Source organism: Bos indicus, chromosome 14, assembly GCF_029378745.1.
Source record: "Bos indicus isolate NIAB-ARS_2022 breed Sahiwal x Tharparkar chromosome 14, NIAB-ARS_B.indTharparkar_mat_pri_1.0, whole genome shotgun sequence".
NCBI classification, from domain to species: Eukaryota; Metazoa; Chordata; class Mammalia; order Artiodactyla; family Bovidae; genus Bos; species Bos indicus.
In genome coordinates this window covers 12595763-12618571 of record NC_091773.1, presented here as the reverse complement: position 1 = coordinate 12618571, position 22809 = coordinate 12595763, and the positions used below count along the sequence as shown (strand labels likewise).

Genomic DNA, 22809 nt, shown 5'->3' with positions numbered 1-22809 from the left:
TCTCCACTTTTTTCCCCCCAACCAGTGAAAAATGATGGGATGAAGGTTGTCATCAGGATCATAGTCAACTTAGAGGATTTACTTTCATCCAGGAAATCTTCCTTCCAACTCTTACTTTGCAATTATGCAAAAAAAAAAAAAAGAAGATACAGATCATGAATATAATCAGGGGAAACATCTGATAAACCTAAGTAGAGGGACATTGTTGTTCAGTCGCTCAGATGTGTCCAACTCTTTGCGACCCCATGGACTGCAGCACGCCAGGCTTCCCTGACCTTCACCATCTCCTGGACTTTGCTCAAACTCATGTCCGTTGAGTCGGTGATGCCATGCATGTGGGGGATGTGCTTCAAACTAAAGACATGCCTTATGTGTCAAGTATCAAGGTTGTGCGAGTTAGGGAAAGACAGAGGAAGAGTTCCAGATTGAAGGAGACTGAAGAGATGTGACAACTAGATGTAACACTTGATTGGAGACAGTTGGTGACATTTGAATCGGGTATGAGAACTGGATGTTAGTTACGTATCAGTGTCAGCTTCCCGATTTTGCTGGGGGAACATGGTTCTGGGGAGAATGTCCTGGCTTCAGGAAATAAATATACACTGAAATGTTCTGGGGTGATGGGGTGTCAGACAGTCACTTGCTCCCTGTGTAAAGAAAAAGGATCTGCACTCTCCTCCCAACCTTTCTCTACGTTTGTGGTTATTTATTTTGGCCGCGCTGGTTCTTTGTTGCTGCAGACATGCTTTCTGTAGCTGTGGCAAGCCGGGTCTACCCTCGTTGCAGTGCACAGGCTCCTCGTTGCGGCGCCTTCTCTTGTTTCAGAGCGTGGGCTCTAGGCACGCGGGCTTCAGCAGTTTGGGCACGTAGGCTCAGTGTTTGTGGCACACAGGCTTAGTTGCCCTGCTGCATGTGGAATCTTCCCGAACCAGGGATTGAGCCCATGTCCCCTGCCTTGGCAGATGGATTCTTCACCACTGGACCACCAGGGAAGTCCTGCGACTATTTGTAAGAATACTAGTTATTATGTGTGCCAGCGGATTCTGACTAGACGTACTCTGATCATTTAACAATATTTGTACTTAGCAAATCATTATTTGAAGCTGATATAACTTTAACTAATATATGTCATTTATGTCTCACTAAAAAAGGAACTCTAAACAGAATAGCGATAATAATAATAATTTAACCAACCAGCAGAGGAGGAAAAAAAAAATCCCTTTAGTGGAGAATAAAACAAACCTGGATTTGAATTCTGAACCTTTAAGCTTAACTTAAACTCCATGTGCCTCGATTTCCTCATCTTTCAAAGTAAAGGGGGTGTGTGTGTGTGTGTGTGCATGCTCGTGTATTTGTGTATGTATGTGAGATGGGATCTCCCTGAAGGGGTGGTGGTGAGTAGGAAACAGCACAGTGAATGTGCCCAAATGGCATCGTGGGTCTCTCCATTCTCCAGGACATGTATCGTGTACATACCAAGAAGTGGGTGGATTTACAGAGTCCCTGGATAACTGACTCCCTTTGGGCATTTTCTGTCCACCTCAATCATGGCATCATGATCATGACCAACTGCCAGTTGAATTGGAGTGAATTTTGAGATTTTGTTAAATGCGCCTCTCGTCTTGCGATGTCTCCAGCAAGAACTTAAAGTTTATTTCTCTGCCTCCCTCCTCTGCTGGCTGCTTCATAAAGGTCCTTGACCATTTCTTTTCCAAGGTGCCCAAGGGAAGTGACCCTTCTCTTTCTCCATGTGCAACCACTAGACCCTGTCCAGTCTGCCACAGACCCTAAGACCCTTCATTTTACTTTGTATTTTATTATATGTCCTCAGAGGTGGGGGTTGCATGACCTTTATCCCCAGGACCCCTGGACCAATATCTAAAGCTTGTTTTGTGTGATGCATCATTCTGAGCACTGAGTGCGTTTGATCCCAGTTCAACCTTAGCAGTCCTGGGATTCAGGTGCAAGGATTTCCCTGCTCCAGGCGAGTGAGGCACACACAGAGCAGTTGAGCAACTTGTCCAAATCACATCACTGGTAGCTGGTGGAGGAGGAGTCTGGCAGCCTGGGCCCCCGAGCCCAGACTTACCCACCGGGTCTGCATGGGCGCTCGGCGGATGTGAGCTGTCGGAACGAGGCTGTTGAGACTGAGTCAGTTTCACTCCTAGCACGGAGCCAAGCAGGACTCCGGTCCAGACCTCTCTCCACCACCCTAATAAAGCCAGTGTTTACACAGGGTAGAGGTGCTCATCAAATGCTTTTGCCAATCCCCAAATACGGCCATGGCCAGAATGCAAGGGAGGGGGGAGGTTTGCCTGTTATGTAAGGCCCTCAGCTGGTCCCCAGACAATGCCACTTCCTCGCTTGGCGATGTGTAACTGCCTAACAACGGGTTACTCATTTCCTCTGGAAACCTTGGCAGGGCCACTGTGCCCCATTTCCTCCTCCTGCCACATCCCAGGGCTTCCTCTGTTGAATGGGCCCCAGATTCCCGAGAACACCCCCACAGAAGGCCTGCGCTGTGGATGGGAGGGGGCGTGAGGAGCAGAGCCTGCATTATTGCTGGGGTCGATGTGTACTCACAGCCCGCCTCCCGAAATTCCAACGTTGGCAGCAATTGGGGGTCCAGCCACTCGGGTGCAGAGACTTCAGGCTGCAGTGTGGGGGTTCAGGTGAGCAGCTCAGGCCAGGTGTCAGCTCCTCCCATCCCTGACAGGTGTGCACTGAATTGAGTATCCCCCTCCTTCTCTGCCCCTCTTCTGGCCAAGGGATGGATGAAAGCATGAAGGAAAGACAGAGGAGCAGTTCAAGATGGATTTTCTCAGGTGGTCATGAAACAGTGGGGCTTCCTGCGTAGCTCAGTCAGTAAAGAATCTGCCTGCACTGCGGGAGACCTGGCTTTGATTCCTGGGTTGGGAAGATCTCCTGGAGAAGGAAATGGCAACCCACTCCAGTATGCTTGCCTGAAGAATCCCATGGACAGAGGAGCCTGGTGAGTCCATGGGGTTGCAAGAGTTGGACATGACTTAGCTCTGTCTTTCTTTCACGAACAGTGTAGGGCAGGTAAAAACACTTTTGTTGTGTGAGTTTTCTTTCCATCCTGTTTGCACGACTTCAAAGGTGAGTCCTGAAGGCAGTCAGCCCTGTTCACTTCTCTCCTAGCAGCAGCTTCATCAAACTCCCACAGAAGTGGTGGAGTCCTAGCCTTCTGCAGGCAGATCAGTGGATTCCTATTAACTCTGTGCAGATGCGATGTTTGGGGTCAGTTTCCCTGGTGAGTACGGAGTATGGCTTCGCTAGCTGCATCTTAGGCACTTCTCCCATTATCAGTTAAAAACAACCACATACACACAATTGTGTCTTGATAAGAATGTGCATACATGCACATGTATACCACATGCACGTGTGCACACAAACGCATGTATATATGTTTGTTTACCCCTCATGCATGCGAGGGTATTGTGCTAAGTTATCTCCATACTTGATTTTACTGTGGTGTCGGAGAAGACTCTTGAGAGTCCCTTGTCCATCCTAGAGGAAATCAGTCCTGAATATTCATTGGAAGGACTGATGCTGAAGCTGAAACTCCAGTACTTTGGCCACCTGATGCAAAGAACTGACTCATCTGAAAAGATCCTGATGCTAGGCAAGATTGAAGCCAGGAGAAGAAGGGGATGACAGACGATGAGATGGTTGGATGGCATCACCGACTCGATGGACATGAGTTTGAGTAAGCTCCGGGAGTTGGTGATGGACAGGGAGGCTTGACGTGCTGCAGTCCATGGGGTCACAAAGAGTTGGACACGACTGAGTGACTGAACTGAGCTAAACTGAATTGAATTTTTCTTTGTGTTGACCAACCATAAACGTTGTCAGGAATTAAGGATGTATTTATGATACCAACCAGGACCCCAGTTAAAAGTTCTTTTCCTGGATTATTTTACCTTTTCATCAGCCTTGGAGGTGATACTTGTTCTTCCCATGTGACAGATGGGACTTGATCCATCCTGTGACTCAGTGTCACTGATTTTTCTTAAGTGCCTTTTGTGTGCTGGGCACTCGTAGGAGTGCCCAGGAAAGCAGGAAAGCCCCCTGCTTTCCTAAGAGAGACACCAGCCCTGTGACCACAGTCTCGTGCAGATAGCTCTCCAGTAGGGCCGGAGGCTCTATGTGTGGGGGTGAGTGGGGCATGGGAGGCAAATGAGGAGCTGATGCTGTCAGGCTAAGAGGTCTTTCTGGGCTTGGCGGGCGGCAGACCCTGTGACTCCTGCCCAGCGTGTGGTCACCTTGAGCCTGCTGGGGCTCTGTTTTCACTTGCTTTCTGCTTCCTCTGGATCTGACCGTGCTTCCTAGAGCCGAGTAAGAGACAGGCAGGGCCGGGAGCAAATGTTGCCTCCTCCGCTCTCCAGACGAGTGACTCAGCCACCCTCGCCTGGTCTCTCTAAGTCTGGGCCAGGCTCGAGCTCTGTTGGCCACAGTGCCCTGGAGCTGCTTGTTTTCCTCAAGTCAGCATTTGAAGTCGCCAGACTCAGATTGCTCCGCAACGGGGCGTGACATGCATTTCATGGCATTTTAGCGGGTCTCCTTTGCTCAGTTTTGGCTGTCTGCTGAATGCAACGGAGACTGTGTCCTTCATATTTGCCGAGGGATGGAGCAGCCTTCATCTCATGGGGCATTTTCCTGGGTGGCAGTGAAGAATACGAAAGTGAGTTGCTTGGTCTGTCCAACTCTTTGTGACCTCATGGACCGTCGCCTGCCAGGTTCCTCTGTCCATGGAATTCTCCAGGCAAGAGTACGAGAGTGGGTTGCCATTCCTTTCTTCAAGAGTTCTTCTCCACCCAGGGATCAAACCTAGGTTTCCTGCATGACAGGCAGATTCTTTACCAACTGGGTAGTTGTTAGGGGCCAGGATCTTGTTTATTCATTTATTTAACAGAAATTTATTGGAGACATGGTTTTCCCAGGGACCCGTCTTGGCAAAGGGCAGTAAATAAGACAGCTCCATCTTCATCTGCATGAAGCCACCAGGTTGGTGGGGGCACGGGATGGGGGTGCCCCGGGCCACTCGGCCCCTCGCCTGTGTGCTTCCTCCTCTCCAGGAAGGTCTGGACTCTGGGTGGGTCCTGACTGCCTCCTTCATGCAGCCCCGCCTCCCTTATCTCTGCAGTGTGTTTGCAGGTCCCCTCCACAGCTTTCAAACAGGGCTAGGACTTCATTCTTCAGAGTATATAGATCCACCTCAAGGTCCCGGGGAGGTTGAGAGGCTCCTTCCAGATGTTTCCTTGTCAGCAGTTTATCAGAAAACCTGGCTCTGGGATGGGATTTTTCACTGTTTAGGCATTCTGCACCCTGGTTGCCTTGGCTTTGGGTGGGGTTGGGTAAAAATAACATTGGATAGTTTTGGGTTTTGTTTTATCTTCATTGATGCACCCAGATGCTCGAATATGCAATCCAACCACGTCTTCCTGAATTTTCTCTTCTTTTTTGGCCTCTCTTCTCTTGGGAAGGAAGGAAACTGCATAATCAGCGTGCCAACTGGTTCCCCAGGCGTTGGGTGTCTTCGGGTGTCTGTGGGCTGCTATTCCTTTCTGAGGGGCCTCTCAGCTGGTGCAGTGGTAATGAATCCATCTGCCTGCCGATGCTGGAGATAGATGGTTGGGAAGATCCCCTAGAGTAAGAAATGGCAGCCGACTCTAGTAGTCTTGTCTGGGAAATTCCATGACCAGAGGAGCTTGGTGGGCTACACACCATGGGGTTGCAAAGAGTCGGACACGACTGAGCATGCATGCACGATTCCTTTCTGAAGTTTAACTCGTTTGCCTTTTTCGAGAGGTCAGCTCAGTCTGCTTGCCTGTCCGTCTGTCTGTCTGTGTGTATGTCTGTCTCTCTCTCCCCTCTCCTGCACGCTCACTGAAGATGCGCCATTTTTAGCATCTGCTGGGTGCTGTGGGTGTCTTCATTCATCAGCACTGAGGCAGCCAGGGTGCGGCGCAGGTGCTGTGATGGTCTCCTGTTTCGGAGGAGGAAGGGCTGCTTCAGAGAGAGGTGGAGGGTCTTGTCTGAGGTCTCGTGGCGTCGGGGTCTCCCTTAACCGAGGGGTCTGGTGCTCAGAGCAGGGGAAGGTCACGTGGGCACAGCCCAGTGATGTGCACTTTGGGTGCATGGCCAGAGCAGGTTTCTGAACCTCAGAGAACCTCAGTGTTCTTCCCTGTCAAGTGGGAGAGCATAGTACTTGCCCCAAAGAGTCACTGTGAGCATTCACTGAGGTCAGGTTGCCCACAGGGAGCGCCGGACAGTGCCCAGCAGGCGGTGCGTGCTCCGACAATCTCAGCTCTTGCGATCATGCTGGTTCAGGTGAATTTGACAAGAGCTGTGACCACTGCCTGGGACCAGATGATTCTGAAAGGTGTCAGTGGGAACATTGGACCCAGGAAGCAGGGTTTTATCAGGGGAGGCCAGATGGCTAAGGGAAGGCAGAGGGGTACAGGTCTGAGGGAGGAGTCTTGGAATAAGCACGGGGAGGACACGGCCCTCTCCAGCAGGACCGAAGCCCTGCCTGGCCCAGGCGAGAGCTCTCCTCTGTGGCTCCGAGCTCCCCACCCTGCCAGCGGCTTTCGTTCTGCTTTGATGGTCTTTCTCAGAAAGGAGGAAGGCTGGGCCGCTGGGTGTGGCCTCTGACTTCCTATGCTGCCCTAATGCTGGCCGCGCTCTGAATTTGGCGCGCTGTTGCTTCAGTGGCTCATCCCAGCCTTTGGCACAGGCCAGGTCCCCTGGCTGTGGTCCTGGTGGCATTACTGCCCTCCTCCATGGGTATCCATCCTCAAAACCACACAAGGGAGTGAGGTGAGCGCTGTTTGCTTGCCTGCGGTCTGCAGGGCAAGGTTGCCTCCTCTCCAGCTTCTGGGTGACTGGGTGACTTGACGCCTTTCCAAGAGGACCTCACCCTGAAGGGAGCCGGAGCGGGTCTTTGCACCACAGCCTTGCCTGGGAACATACCCTTCTTTGTGACCTGGCTTAGCTCCCACCCCTGCAGGCCACCTGCCCCACCAAAGAGCCTCTTCCTCCTTAAATACCTTGGTTACCTTTGCTTGGATGATCCAGACAAGCAGGGCCAGCTAAGCCTTGCCCTGTGTACATTCATGCATGCCCCTTGGGCAGGTTTTGCACACACAAAAAAATCAGGAGATGACCACTATTGTCCTCCTCCCCATCCCCGCCTTCAAGTCCAGACTGAAGTCGCTGAACCTCATGGGCCTGGCGTCGGCATCACTGGCCAGGTGGTAATCTTCAGGTACCCGGTTCAGTCGCTTTGTTACAGACACCCACTTGTCTTCTCCAAGGACACTGTGAGCGCAGTGACAGCAGGGACAAGGCAGCTGACACGTCTCAAGTGCAGGTCTTGAGACGCTCAGCCACATCATCTCATGTAATCTTTCTGAACGTCAGACCAGGCTGTTGTTGTTAACTAGGGCTGCAACCTTGAAGGCCAGAGAAGACACTTCTGGTATTACCCATTGGGAAAGTGATGGAGCTGGGGTTTGAACCCAGGCGTTTCTGTCACCCCAAACCATGACCTTTCCCTCGTTCTGTCTGGTTTGTAGCCCATTTGGAGATGGATGATAAAGAACCCCAGTCTCTCTTGACTCTTCCATTCTTGGTTCTTGTCCTGCATCTTCCACTCTTTCACTCTAGGCTGAGGTCCCTGGAAATCCATGGCTTTGTAGCCAACTCAAGAAACCTCACTGGGACATTGACCAGAGCAGAGCCAATCAGAGGAGGAGTGTGCCCCTGCACAGGGCTGGTGGGGGGTGGTGGTGTTCTCTTCGGTGTTTTGGAGTGATGTCGTCACATCACTGTAGAAACTGTAGCAGCCTTGATTTACCAGCTGCCGCTGAGAGGAGAGGGTGGTGATCAGATGTGAGCCAAGTTGAAAACCTTGGTGCTTTCCAGGGGGGAAAAAAAGTGACTGTGCGTGGCTTCAAGCCCCGCCCCGCCTGAGGAGTTCCCATCCTGGAGAGAAGAAGCCTGAATCGCATTATATTTCTTCTTGGCCAGAGATGAGCCTTCTTCATTTCAAACATCCATATCCCTTGCCTGCTCCTCAAGGGCAGCTGTTCAAGATGAAAACGAGAGATGCCCCTAGAGTTTTGAGAGACTTGTGATGGGAAGGAAAGGTTTTACCCTGCGGTTCCATCCTGTGACTCCAAAAAAGTATATATTTGAAAGCTCCCAGCGATACAGATTACACAGAGGTTAAATGTATGATTCTTTTGGGGACCTGATATTTCTTAAAATGTGTTTAAAGAAAAAAATGACACCTTTAAAAACCAAAACCCATTTGTTCTCAGGGCTGCAAAACTGAGAAAGATGGAAGCCTCCCTGGGAACGGATGAAAATTGCAGGCTGTTTGTGCAAATGGCAACACCTTGGGTTGATTGCACTTTTGTGACTTTGTCTTGGGGTCTGCATTCTGCAGGTATGTGGTCTCTGTTAGGGGGTGCTGTCATCAAGTGGCAGGACACACTTGACAGTTCACAAACGTTATTCCCAGATGAATCTCTCTGGAGCAGCCCTTCCCTGCTGGTGAGGTGCACAGGGCAGACATCGTGCCCATTTGATAGATGAGCAAACTGAGGCCAGGTGGGATTGAGTGATCTGGGGCTGTGTGATATCTTAGAAGCCCCTTCCTTCTCTTTTCTGGTGTGTGATTCCTCTCCTGGTGAGGTTAGATTGGGATCTAGGGATCAGGGGGTCTTCTTGTTTCATCTTTGTCTGTGCCAGAGCTTTGTGGTTATTGAAAAGGAAAGAGCTGGATGTGTTCCAGGTGCCCTCCCACCTTCCTTCTCTTTAACCAACATGTGTTAGGAGTCCCCCACTGCAGAGGCTGGGCTGGAGCCCTGCCCTCCAGCTCTGTAACTCTGAATTCTGAGTTGGGAATGGAGATGAACCATAGTTCATGGACAGGAGATGGAAGAAGGGACACAGGTGGACAAGGATGCTTGCAGCTGAGCCAAGTAAGGGGAGGGGGGTGTCTTCTAAAGCCCTGAGTCTCTGGGTGTGCTGCTTTGTGAAGCTTGCCTTTGGTTTGCTTTTGTTTTTGCAATTACCCCACTTCCCAAAGCCATGTCCTGAGGTGCCCGTGTGTCCTTGGCACATACCATCCATCACGGTGGTTCTTGTCATGTAGGGATTGAATCCACAGGATCTCCACTTTGAACTGCACAGTAGGCAGCCTCCTTGGGGTCTGCATTTTGCCACAGGGGACACTGAGATTTGGAGAAGTGAAACGGCATCCCCAAGGCCACATGCTTATAGGCGATGACAAAGTCAGGCTCAGGGCCAAATCAAAGGGTCTGTGGGTTTTCCTTATACTTTTCAGACCCTCTGAGGCCCTGAAGACCGGAAGCTTTTCCTTCCTTTCAGGAAGGAGGCCACCTCTGTGCAAGAACCAGTGTTTTTTACCTTTCTCTCAGTCTCTCTGGGGGTGATGTTCAAAATATTCAGGTCTTTGCAATCAGGATGCACAGTGCCAGGGTCCAGGACTGTCCCAGCTGTGCCAGGCCTGAACCCTGCACTTTGTGGAGGTCTAAGGGTGGTGGGGAGGCTTCCCAGGTGGTTCAGTGGTAAAGAATCTGTCTGCCAATGCAGGAGATACAGGAGATGCAAGTTCAATCCCTGGTCCAGAAAGATCCCCTGGAGGAGGAAGTGGCAACCCATTCCGTTATTCTTGCCTGGAAATTTCTATGGACAGAGGAGCCTGGCGGGCTATAGTCCATGAGGTTGCAAAGAGTCAGACGCACTGAGCGACTGAGCACGCATGCAGGGGCAGGGGGACATGGCCCAGGAGGCAGGTCCAGCTGCTGGAACAAGAGGTGTCCTCTTGGGAAGCTGCTTTTTATCCACTGCTGTGAACACTTCTCTGTTATTTTAACTTGACTGCACGGTGGGTGATTTTCTGAAGGACACTGGGCCTGGTCTCCCTGGGCACGTTTTATTACCATCTTCCAGGCAGAGGCAAGACAGAATCTCCCCCTTCATTTTCCTGAGGCAAGTTGCAATTGTGCTGCTTTGTATCAGTATTCTTTTTCTCAATTTCAGTCTTTTAAAATAATAACTATATATATTAAAAAAAAAATTTAGATAAGAGTAAGTCCAAAATGCATTGCTCTCTGGGAACTTGATTTGGAATCATTCTCCCATGAGACTGTAGAGTAGGGTCGAGGAGGCCAGAGGTCTCTGGAGCCTGTCTGCCACCCTCGGGTCCTGGCTCTCCACTTGCTGTCTGTGTGGCCTGAGGCACCGTGATTCATCTGCTCATCTGCATTCATGGCTGTGAATGCATTTTATTAGTTTTCTATGGCTGCCGTAACAAATGCAACACAGATTTATTGTCATGCATTCAGTATAGCTCAGAAGTCTGATGCAGGTCTCACTGGGCTGAGATTAAGGTGTGTGCAGGTTGTGCTCCTTTCTGGAGGCTGTAGAGGATGCATTTCCTTACTCTTGCTGACTGTGGCAGAATTCAGTCCTTGTGGTTGCAGGACTGAGATGCCCTGTATTCTTGCTGGCTGTCAGCTGCACTAGCGCATCTAAAAAGCACTGTTTTTAGAAGCTGCCCACGCCCCTTTGCTGGTGACTTCCTTCCCCGTGATGAGATCTGGCAGTGGTGGGTCCAGTCGCTTTCCCGCTTCCAATCTATTCCTCTTCTTCTTTCTCATCTCTCTGATCCCAGCAGGGAAAGTTTCTTTGATCTTTGATGATTAGATTAGCTCCCTGTCCTCCTAATAATCTGGAATAATCCCTACCTCAAGGCACAAGGCACTTAACCTGAATCACATCTGTAAAGTTCCCTTTATCATAGAGGTAATATCCATATTTAGCCCTGGGATTTCTTTGGAAGGAATGATGCTAAAGCTGAAACTCCAGTACTTTGGCCACCCCATGCAAAGAGTTGACTCACTGGAAAAGACTCTGATGCTGGGAGGGATTGGGGGCAGGAGGAGAAGGGGACGACAGAAGATGAGATGGCGGATGGCATCACTGACTCGATGGACCTGAGTCTGAGTGAACTCCAGGAGTTGGTGATGGACAGGGAGGCCTGGTGTGCTGCGATTTATGGGGTCGCAAAGAGTTGGACATGACTGAGTGAACTGAACTGAACTGAACATCCGTATTTTGTTATTGTTCAGTTGATAAGTCATGTCTGACTCTTTGGGACCTCATGGACTGCAGCACTCCAGGCTTCCCTGTTCTAGGATTCCCCGTCCTTCACTATCTCCTGAAGTTTGATCAGATTCATGTCTGTTGAATCAGTGATGCTATCTAACCATCTCATCTGCTGCTGCTCCCTTCTCCTTTTGCCTTCAGTCTTTGCCAGCATCAGGGTCTTTTCCAGTGAGTCAGCTCTTCACATCAGGTGGCCAAAGTACTGGAGCTTCAGCTTCAGCATCAGTCCTTCCAATGAGTATTCAGGGTTGATTTCCTTTTGGATTGACAGGTTTGATCTCCTTGCTGTCCAAGGGACTCTCGAGAGTCTTCTCCAGCAGCACAATTTGAAAGCATCAATTCTTCGGCACTCAGCCTTCTTTATGGTCCAACTCTCACATCTGTGCTATGACTACTGGGAAAACCATAGCTTTGACTGTATGGATCTTTGTCAGCAAAGTGATGCCTCTGCTTTTTAATTCCAGTCAATAGCCTACCGTGGTGTGAATCATTGTTTACGCCATTCCAGGAGGCAGGAATAGTGGAGCCCTGGCAGTGAGACTCTTCCAACAGAGCCTTAACATCCAGATGACTGTGAACCTTCAAACCACGGTAGGCCATTGTCATAGCTTTTCTTCCAAGGAGCAAGTGTCTTTTAGTTTCATGGCTGCAGTCACTGTCCTCAGCCCTGACAATGTGTACCTCTCTGGTTTTAGAAGGCAGGGGCTATTATTCTGCCCACCATACTTCATAAAACTTGCTGTGAGAATTAAGTTAATTGATACATGAAAAGTGCTTAAAGTATTAGGTTAAATGCTATGAAATTGCTTCAATTCAACTGCTCGCTACAAGAAGTCAATCTAATTATATCTGTCATTATTCTAGTGGTGGAAATGTCATGCTTTATTTAACCAGTTTGCTGCTGCTCTGGTTTCCTATGGTCATGCATTCCTTTCTCAAGTGAGTTGTTGTTATTTTGGTACGGTAATGTCGATGTGAGCATCCTGACACATCTCCATTATCATGTCTTTCACAAATTAGGGACAGCTCATCTGGGGAGTGCCTGTTTCCTCTTTGCCATCCTTCTTCCCCACCCCATGCACAGCTCACAGCCCTGCACCCGCTTCTGCTGACCTGGAAGAATCCTCTTTTTCTTGCCTGGCCCCTTGTCCAGCACTGGCTTGGCTCTGGAGTGTGGACATGGGCCAGGACCCTGCTCCTGTGGGAGGTTCATCCTCTTGTTCTTCTAGGGACTGAACCCCTTCCCTTCCTCTGGGCCTTTGGCTTTCTGAACCGGGCCTGGAGCTGCCACTGTTATGGGCCCACGTTCAGGGATCAGTAACACTGTGACTGTCTTTGCACGGGCCGCCTGAGTCCCAGGCACCCATCCCCACAAACTTTTGGCTGCCTGGGAGTGTGGATATGTATCCCCAGTTCTGTAATGCCCTGTGTGTGGCTCATGGACGTATTGAGGGTGGACCCTGGCACCTGACAGTTCGTACTGGTCGCGAGGTCTCGCCTGTTACAGATTCAGTGGATCTCTGAGAATTTGTGCCACTTGCCTAGAGGGGTCAAGCCAGCGTCTCCACCCAGATTATCTGCCTGTGACCAAGGAGAGGATTCAGATGCGGTTCTTTTTCACTCTCCTGTAGCTGCCTCTCGTTAATGCTTCCTCTTCCACGTGTGACCCCCCGGCCAGTGGAGGGAACGTGCCTGAACTCCGGCTCTGTGCCCCGAAGCTGGTGACACCACCTTCTCAGCCCATCACAGCCCCCATGGGGGTGTGCTCCCCAATTCTGCAGGTGGAACCGGGTCCCTGAGAGTGTCCAGGGCTGCTCTGAGGTCATACCGAGTCCCAGTGACCTGGAGCCACACAGAAGGCCTGGTTCTCACCTATGCCTGTCATTCCTGGTTCAAGCACATCCAAATGCCAGTGTTGAGGGGGGAACCTTGAGTTCCTGGGGGAGGCGGAGAAACGTATGCATCCTCCTTGATGGGTGTCTCTGCCACAGCTGTCCTGTGGTTTTTATGGGGACCCGAGCGAGTTCCATTCTGGTGGATCAGGCTTCTGGAGGAAGCATGTCCCCCAAATGGAGACAAAGGCAGCTAACTTGTCTGCTGCAGTGCCAGTGCCCAGGAGGAAGATGCCAGCCACGGGAATTGTGGCCATATGGCCGGCAGGGTGCCTGTTTGGGAGCAGTCAGCCCGGCCCCTTTGAAGCAATTTTAAGACCAATTTGGTAACTTGATTTGGAAAAGGGTATCAGTGACTTCAGGGCACGGGCTCATTAGCTGTCTTCTGGGCCCTGCAAATTGGGTTAAGTGGAATGAAATCGGCTTTTCCCCCTCTCTGGGCTCGTGGCTGAGGTCCAAGCCCCATTGTAATGGGAACGTCTCCTGGGGAAAGGACACTGAAAAGCTTTCCGGGGAGTCTGGCGCTCTGTTTTCACATGTGAATTCTGCTTTCCCCTGGAGGGCAGGGCAGTGGGCTGATAAAAATGAACCTGGAGTGGGCCAGTGAGCAGGTAGGGGGTCGGGGGTGAAGAGGATGAAGGCTGACTAGTTGAGGAGTGCTCCTCAAGCACTGGCTGTCCTCCTGCTGTGGGATGCTGTACGTGACACCTTTTCTTTCCCCCCCCACTGTGTGTGCCGGGACCCTCCTTGAGTTCCCTGGGGCACATGTGAGCGCACCTAGGGTTTGTACCCAGAGCTGACACTGCTGCCTCTGGGGCATTCCCTGTGTTCCAGATGGTACCAAATTGCTTTCGAGAACAGCCCCTCCAATTTACATTCCCGCCCGCCGTGCCCCAGAGCCCTGTTTTCCCTACTTTGTCACCCACCTTTGCTGTGTGAGGTTTTTGCCATTGTGCCAGTCTCATCCGTGAGCCACAGTTTCTGGTTGTTTCCTGGACGACCAGGAGGCGGACTGCCTGTCCTTGTGCACTGACCCTGTGGGGAAGGGCTCCAAAGGCAGCCTGCATCCTTCTAGCCCACCTGCCCACCCCCCCCCCCGACCCCCAGGAAGATGGGCGGGGCTTATTCATTGCTTATCTGAAACGGCTCCCTTCCCAGTTCAGTTTTGTTGCCAGCAAGCTTCTGTTTTGGACCCGCTGCTAAGCAGTTTTCTCTACTGTTTAGGTGCAGAGAGGGCTGGAGCCGTGTGTGTATGTGTGTGTGTGTGTATCTTTCTCTCTTTTCTCCCCTCCCTTTTTGGGTCCCAGTTCCTCCCTCACTGTTACCCCCCATCAACCTCCTCTCCCTATTTATTCTGCCCTCCCCCGCCCCCATCACTGGTCTTAATTGACTTTGGCTCCCGTCCCAGACCTCAGCCTGGCACCCAGACCTGCCGTGCTATCGTAGCACCTCAGATGGTTAAACAAACAGAGGGTGGCATTTATTGAATGCCAGTCTGAATGGACAGACACCCGCGAGTCTGTGCTCTCCTCGCCAGCTCCATCCTCATCTTTCTCACCGTTTGCAGTGTTGAGGGCTGTGGAGTTTCAGCCTCTTTTACGAAGCATCGCTCATTGCTGGCCGCTGAGTGTCAGGCCCCAGGGACCCGGAGGCCGGCGCTGGCTCTGGAGTTCCCCGGGCCTTACGGTAAAAACGCATCACCCTGAACGTGGGCCAGCCGAGGCATCGGCCCAACTCCGCCCCGCCTGCCGAGCAGCTGGATCCTGCCCCCGAGCCTTAGTCACTGGCTGGAGAGACTCTCCCTGTTCAGGCTGAGTACAGCCCCTCCTCCCACAGCCCGGGTTCCTGGAAAAACTTCGTCCGTGGGATGTGGACCTCTCCTCCTACTTGAATCATCAGAGCTCTCATTTGTTGAACACTTATTAAGTGTCAGAGACTGCTAAGCCCTTTATGAGCATCTGCTCATTTAATCCTCTTAATAATCTCCCATGGCAGGTGTGCTTTTAATCTCCTTTTCACTGATGGGAATACCTGCTCAGCCAGGTGAATACTAACAATAGAAAGTGTCACACCTTTATTAGGTGCTACTGTATGCCAGATACCTGGCTTAACTCCCAGGAACCCTGCAAAGGCATGCTGTTGCTATTAATATTATGCCCATTTCACAGACAGAGACACTGAGACCCGGGGGTGTCTGGGTCCCCTGGCTCGTATGTGCAGTCTGCCTGTTGATCGCTCAGCTACAGGGCTGTGCTGTAATGAGATGCAGACAGAGTTTCCCAAGTGAGCAGGCCTGGCTGGTACCCTGACTCCAGAGCTTGGACTCTCCCTACTGCTCCATGCTGCCTCCAGGGGATAGACCCAGGGCTGGGCGGAGTTTCCCACTTTCCCAGATGGGCATCAGAGAGAGGGCTGTGTGGTTGCCCAGCATACTCAGCAGGATTTGCTCAAGGAACTCTTGGGAGAAGAGCAGGCCAGAGGTTGAGGATGTGGCAGGGAGCCTCTGAGGGGAGAGACTACTACAGATTGACCAGGGGAGGACTGACCTTCCATTCAAAGGGGCCTGGGCCCCCCGCTTCCTGTCCTTTTTGCATCCAGCCCAGCTTCGGGCTGCAGCTGTGGGACCAGGTCTGGTCCGTGGATTCCTTGGAGCCCATACTCTCTCCCTCCCATCTCACTTCTCTGGTGACCAAGAGGAGCATCCTCCCGCGGGGAGGTGGGGTGGGAGGATGGCTGACATAGCCCTCGCCTGCTCAGCACTTTTCCAGTTTATGAAGCGTTTCATAGATGTGATCTCATCCCATTCAGCAGTCACGTGGGGATTCAAGCCCCCGTCTACCAAAGGGGGCCCCGCGGCTTCTGCAGAGAGAGTCCTGCTTTTTCCACCCCATGGTGCTGCTCAGTCATCCCAAAGCAAGGGGTTCCCCGCACAGGCGTCCCTGGTTGGTGCAGGGGTAAAGAACCCACCTGCCAATGCAGCAGACGCGAGAGACACAGAATCAATCCCTGGGTCAGGAAGATCTGGAGGAGGAAATGGCAACCCACTCCAGTGTTCTTGCCTGGAGAATCCCATGGACAGAGGAACCTGGCGGGCTACAGTCCATGGGGTCTCAAAGAGTCAGACATGATTGTATGACTATGCACTGCACTGTTCAGGGCTGTGGTCATCATTCTACCCGAGCCCCAGCAGTGGCCTGTGGAGCAGGAAGCCCAGGCAAGGCCATTGGGTGGAGTTGATGCAGTCTTAGTATGAGCAGAAGGAAGATCGCCTCACCATATGGGGCTGATGTCTCAGGAACCTCCGGAGGCCACGGAGTGGTCTTGAAACTAGAGCTGAACGAAGACTTCCAGAAGGAGAAATGAAGGGGCGTGGAACAGAGCCGTGTGATAGCAACAGCGCCATCCCTGGGGTCCACGTGCCCAGACTTCCCTTGCTGCGAGGGTCCTCTGAACAGCCCCCCGCAAGGGGAGGGCTATTTGCCCCATTTTGAGACTGGGAATCGCTTCCAGGATTAACCTCAGGGGGCTGGCCCCAAACCTCCCTTCTTCCCTCCCTGCTCTGCTCTTTAGAAAAACAAAAACAGAATTTCTTTCATGTCATTCTAGTAAATTCAGTTTTTAAGAAATTAATTTCCTTCTCTGATGCCTGGCTCGTGACAGATCGTAGATCAGAAGGCAGGTCGTGGGTCTTTGCCACTCAGACAGGCTCAGAAAGGCACCCCGCCCCCCCGAGTCCCTCCTGTGTCAGGGGAGGCTGGGGAGCCGGCAGTTTCACTGTTTCAGCAGATGGAAGAACCTGTTAACCTGCCTTAGAAGCTAATAAAAAAAAAAAATCCCAGTGAGATCATGTCTGTTAAAGCCCTTTGAGCCCTTGAGCTCAGAGGCTGTATTAACGCACGCTGCTTTTATTGCTTACTCAGCAAAAATGTCCCCAGGCTGCAAAGCCCATTCCCTCCTTCCAGCCCCTTTGCTTCCTTATGCGTTTTCTTTGATGCTTCCTTTGCATCTTGAAGACCTGCCAATTTCCAGGTTCACCTGCTGTACTAGAAGCATATTGTGGGTGCTAATTTCGTGCTGAACCTTTTTTTATTCATTGACTCCTTTGACCCTTACAGCCATTCTACGAATCTCTGTGTATTCCCATTTTTCAGGTGAGGCAAACGAGGTTCAAACTGGGGAGGTCAAAAAGTCCCACAGCCTAGAAAGACAGACAGGGTCCCCTTCCAGGTTATGTATTTTCCGGCTCCTGCCTTGCCAAAGTCATGCCTGTGCTGCTTTCCTTAACTGGAGGAGAGAAGGACCCTCCTGGAATTGGGCCCTGAGATGATGCTTACAGTATGGGAGTCATTTTTGCTGCTAAGGGTGGGCTGGACCATGTCTGTCCTTTTTGTTCTAGAGACTCTTGGCCCTGATTTGTTAAGAGGTCACCCCACTGCACACCCCTCCCCGCACACCCTGGTGCAGGAACGCCTTTGCTTGACTCTCTGCATGAGATGGACAGACAGGTAGACCTGAGGTTGGAGACACCAGACTGTGACTTGTCCTGAGAACCTGATCTGGCCCCACCACTGCTGTCTCCAAAGGCAAAAATCAAGCTATTTGTAATATCTTTATCAGAGGTTGGCTGTGGAGATGAGAGGAGGAATAGTTAACAATAACTAATGTTGGTCGAGTGTTCACTATAAGACAACCAGGCTTCTAGATGCTGTCCTCGTGTTTGGTTTGCCAGGAACAGCCCTGGTCACACCCTTCCCATCTTACCATAGGTTTAGCAGGTCATTTGCTCTCATTTTACAGATAAGGAAGCTGAGGCCAGAGCTCAGCGCTGCAAAATTGGGGCTGAAATGAAGATTGCCTGACTTCAGGGTTGAAACGTTCCCTGAGTGTCACATTGTGAGACCCTTTCTGTGTGGATTTCCTAGACAGCTGGAACTCTCTCTCTCCCTACCTTCCTCTCTGTTTTTGGACTAGCCCAGATAGGTGGTCAGCAGCCTTCTGGCACACTCTTTCTCCTTCCTGGTGGAATTTTATCTACAGAAGATGCATAGATAACGACAAAACTTGGCTAAAGGAGCTGGCTTCCGGGCTTTGGAGAAAACACCCACCAAATTTCAAAGAGTAATGATCTTGAATAACTCTTAGTTACTGGCATAGAGACCACAAATGTGTGCAAATCTGGAAGCAGAATCATGGGCTTTTGTCCTTACTTTGGCAAGGACCCAAGAGAAGGCTTGCCAGGGAGGTCAGGCTGACCTTTTGTCACTCTTAGCCTTCCTTTTGGCCTCAGAATCACTATTAGAGGCAAGAGAGGCCTGGTAGTGCCTGTAGAGATGCTTTTTTGATGAGCTCGTACCTAGCTGTGGTGGTGTGTCCGTTGTGACTTAGACTCGGCGTGCAGCCACTTGTACGCGTGTTGTGTCCTCAGGCCCTGCAGAGCCCTCCCCAGGGGGCAGTGTGGCATGCATGGCCTGGGCCAGAGTACCTCCAGCAGCACAACCCCTCAGATGGAGTTCTCAGAGTTCTCCATTTCTCATTCACATCGTGCAGGATGGACGGTATGTCTTAGTTTGTGATGGTCTGAGATTTGAGAAGAGCACCACAGGGTGTGTATCATACCATGTTCTGTGGGCTGAACTGTGTCCCACCACCATTATCTGTTGAAGCCCTATACCCCAATAACCCAGAATGTGACTGTATTTGAAGTTAGGGAATTTAAAGAAGTAATTAGGGGCTAAGATGGTTAGATAGTATCCCTGACTCAATAGGAGATAGTGGAGCACAGGGGAGCCTGGTGTGCTGCAGTCCAGGGGATCGCAAAGAGTTAGACATGACTTAGTGACTGAATAGCAACAGCAAAGTTAAAATGAGGCCCTGATCCAATCTGTCTGTGTCTTTATGAGAAAATGTGGACATGCAAAGAGACACCAAGGGCGTGCACACAGAGGAAAGACTGTGGGAGGATGCAGTGAGGAGGTGGCCGTCTAAAAGCCGAGGAGAGAGACCTTGGGAGAATCCAGCCCTGCCTACACCTTGATCTTGGACTTCAGACCTCCAGGACTATGAAGAAGTTAATTTCTATTGTGAAACGCACCGTCCCCGCAGTCTATGGTATCTGATATACTGTGTATCTGGGGCCATGCCATCAACCAAGTTAAGTGTGCTATAGTTAAACATATTCATTTTCATATTAAGTGAAAAAAAAATCTGTAAATTGCCTCATGTTAGTTCAGTGTTCAAAACTTAAACAATTGAATGTGGATCTTGAGAGCGTCTTAGATCTGGGAATTGTGCACGAGGCTGTATTAGTCATAATTACTGTTTTGCAGATGAAGGTCCAAGCTTGCAGAGGCTTAATAACTTGCCCAAGGCATCGCCTTAGTTAATATGAGAGCTGGATTTGAACCTAGGTAGCTGGGCTCCAGAGCTGTGAATTTACACACAGCACTCGACCACCTCTTGACAGAGATTGCCTGGGACAGTGGCTTAGAGGAGCTTCCAGTGTAGACAAGTGAGTCAGCAATTGCGGTATAGTTAAAATGGAATATGAGAAGGGTGTCTGGGACTCATGTTCAAGTGGGGAGAGCCCCGGCTTTGGCCCCAGCACTCAGCTGCTGCTCCAGACTGAGCCCTAGGACGTGTGCCCCAGGGAGGACCGTGCTGAGCCAGGCTGGTGGGACCGGGGTGGGAGCCTGGCCGCAAATGAGCCACTGCTCCCCTGTCTAGTGCCATCAAAGGCTGTTTCTTGGCTGGTGTGGCCGGAGCAGCAGCTCACTGCGTTTGCTCTGGACAGAGCCTGCTCTGTCTTTCCAGACTGTGTGGGGACAGGCAGGGAGCTATGGCAGGGGAAAGCCCAGCCACATCTTTGCCATCTTCTCTGTGAGAGGGAAGACACAGCCCTTCAGTTTAGATTTGTTTTCATTAAGTCCTATGTGTCTCTGCAAAAGAATGAAGACAGAGTCTGCTTTGAACCTAAGCTAGAACCCACCTCTTTCTGTAGAGGCTCCTCCTTGTGTATCTGGTTGGTTTTTTAAAAGAATAGTCATTTGACTTCTAATCCAAAAAGATACTTGCCTTCCAGTGTTCATAGCAGCACTGTTTATAACAGCCAAGACATGGAAACAGTCCAAATGCCCATGATGATTACTTTAAGAAGATGTGATATATATATGCAATGAAATACTACTCAGCTATAAAAAGGAATGAAATATTGCCATTTGCAGCTTCAAGGATGGACCTAGAAATTATCATACTAAGACTGGCAGAGAAAGATAAATATTATATGATATCACTTATATATGGAATCTAAAAAAGTAATACAAGTGAATTTATTTATGAGAGAAACAGACCCACAGACAAGGAAAACAAACTTATGGTTATCAAAGAGGAAAAGGTTCAGGGAAAGGGAAAGATACAGAGCTTAGGATTAACTGTTCCATACTACCGTATATATAAAATAGATAAGCAACAGAATTTATTGTAGAGACAAGGAACTATATTCAACATCTTGTAATAATCTAGAATGGAAAAGACTCTGAAATATATATACCCATATATACGTATATAACTGAATCACTTTGCTGAATCTTGTAATGAACAAAACAACTTGTAAATCAACTATACTTCAATGAAAAAAATAGTTTTGACTTTCTTAAAAGAAAAGAACTTTTATTTCATAGACTTCACTTTTATGATGGACACTGTTGTTATCATCATCACTGTCATTATTATTTTTTTTTCCTTTCTGTAGAAATTAGCCAGCAATGCCGGCCTGGTTGCTTGTATCTTTTATTTATTTTTTTTTTTTCTGGTCGCACCTTGAGGCTTGTGTGATCTTAGTTCCCTGACTAGGGATTGAACCCAGGCCCTGGCAGGGAAAGCGCATGTAGACTGCCAGGCAATTCTCTTGCATGGTGGTTTTTTTTTAGTTTATTTATTTTAATTGAAGGATAACTGCTTTATGTATTGTGGTTGTTTTCGCCATATATCAGAATGAGTCAGCCACAGGTATATATATGTCTCCTCCATCCTGAACCAATCCCTGCTCCCCACCTCCCTCCCCACCAATGCTCTTCAAAGAGCATTTGCAGCCTTTCCCCTCCTGACCTGTCAGGAGAGAGCATGCCTCATGCTCAGTTCCCATCCCCAGTCTTCTGGGTGCTTCGGGCCAGGTGTCCAGCCTCCCTGAGCTGCGTCTATAAGACAGGGATAACCATGTGCTGTCGCATTTATACAGCGGGGGTAACGGTGCCTACAGCGCATGCCTGGCAATCCACATTCTCTTCCAGGCCTCCTTCCTCCCTTCTGCTCTGCCCAGTGTCTCAGCGGCTTCTCTCCAGAACCCAGCACAGCTCCCCTTTCAGAGTCTGGACGAGGATGCCCCAAGGAGAGCAAACCCCGATGCTCTTTGTCTTACACATTTTACCAGCTGTTCCTCTAAGTGTTTGTGTAGCTCATCAACCATGGCCACAGGGCGGCCACCTTCCTGCATGCCAGCCCTGTCCAGAAATGGGCCAGTTTTCACCATAGACCTTGGAGAAAGGTGCTATTTAGCATCCCCATTTTATAGCTAAAGGAGACAGAGGCCCAGAGAGGCCGATGCATTTGTTCAAGGCCACACAGCGTTTACGCAGCAGCGGGAGGAATCAGCCCCAGGCGGCCTGCCTTCATTGCTGGTGCTGCAGCCTGCAGTTGGGCCAGAGCTCATCTGGTTCCAGGGGTGGCGGCGTGTGTTGTGCAGCTGATCTGCTGTGATGACCAGCGTGGTTCACAGGCAGACAGTGTTTCCAGCAGGATGGGGACAGAGGGTACGGGGTGAGGTTCCCAGGTTCCCTGTGGCTCGCTGTCCCGTCGGGTAAGCCTGGGTGGTGGGAGCAGCGTTGAGATCTGTGGGCTCAGCCTGTTCTCACATCTTGGCTGTGGTTTCTAGTTCTCTGGCACCAAAAGCCCAACTGAGTGATCAAAGCAGACTGCACCTGAAAGAGAGGGTGCGGGGACAAATGGGGATGACTTGGGCTAAGGGGGGGGGGTGGTGGGCAAGGAATCAAACAGAAACGGACAGAGTGGTTGGTTGGCCGAGTGATCTAAGCGTGGGTGAGGTTGTAATTCATTCATTTAAGTAAATATAGCTACTTAACACCTTCGGTACCCACCTTAAAAGCTTTATGCTTTCTGTTTTATTTGATCCTCCTTTTGGGGAAGACAGAGAAGGTTTATAGATCTGCTTTCCAGGTGAGGAAACTGAGGTCCAGAAGGGGAAAATAATATCCCAGAGGCTTTAGGGGGAAAGGCAGGATTTGAACCAAGGATTTAGGATCCAAGTACAAAGTTGAAGTGTGTCTTGACCTCTGAGATCTAGATTTAGGAGATGTGTGCCTTCTATCGCTCAGCGACTCTTAAACTATGACTGCCCACCTCCTCACTGAATAACAGCAGTAAGCATCATAATTATGTAGCCACTGGCATGGATACCATGTGTGCCAGACCCAGTTCTGAGCACCTTACATGTATGGACTCATAGGGCCCTCATAACCTTCTATGAAGCTGGCCCTATCGAAATGGGGACATTGAGGCTCAGAAAGTTGTCCCTGGTCACACAGCTTGTCATCGGCTGTACCAAGAACGGAGCCCAGCCATTGGCTTGGGTCCTTAAGCTCTTGCCGCCGCCCTGCAGTGTCTCTGAAGGCCGTGTCTT

General features: G+C 50.4%; 1 non-coding gene across 45 annotated transcripts in view; it reads left to right on the top strand.

Moving 5' to 3' along the window:
- LOC109568581 (uncharacterized) overlaps positions 1-22809 on the top strand; it is a 252126-nt gene that overhangs the window by 97305 nt on the left and 132012 nt on the right. The window contains exons 7-8 of one of the 45 annotated variants that reach the window (XR_011570512.1): positions 8349-8476; positions 11691-11817. The exons of 43 other annotated variants lie outside the window; for them this stretch is intronic. This is a non-coding gene — a transcript (uncharacterized protein). The remainder of the gene's footprint in view (positions 1-8348; positions 8477-11690; positions 11818-22809) is intronic. One more of the 45 variants, XR_011570514.1, reaches the window with a different exon arrangement.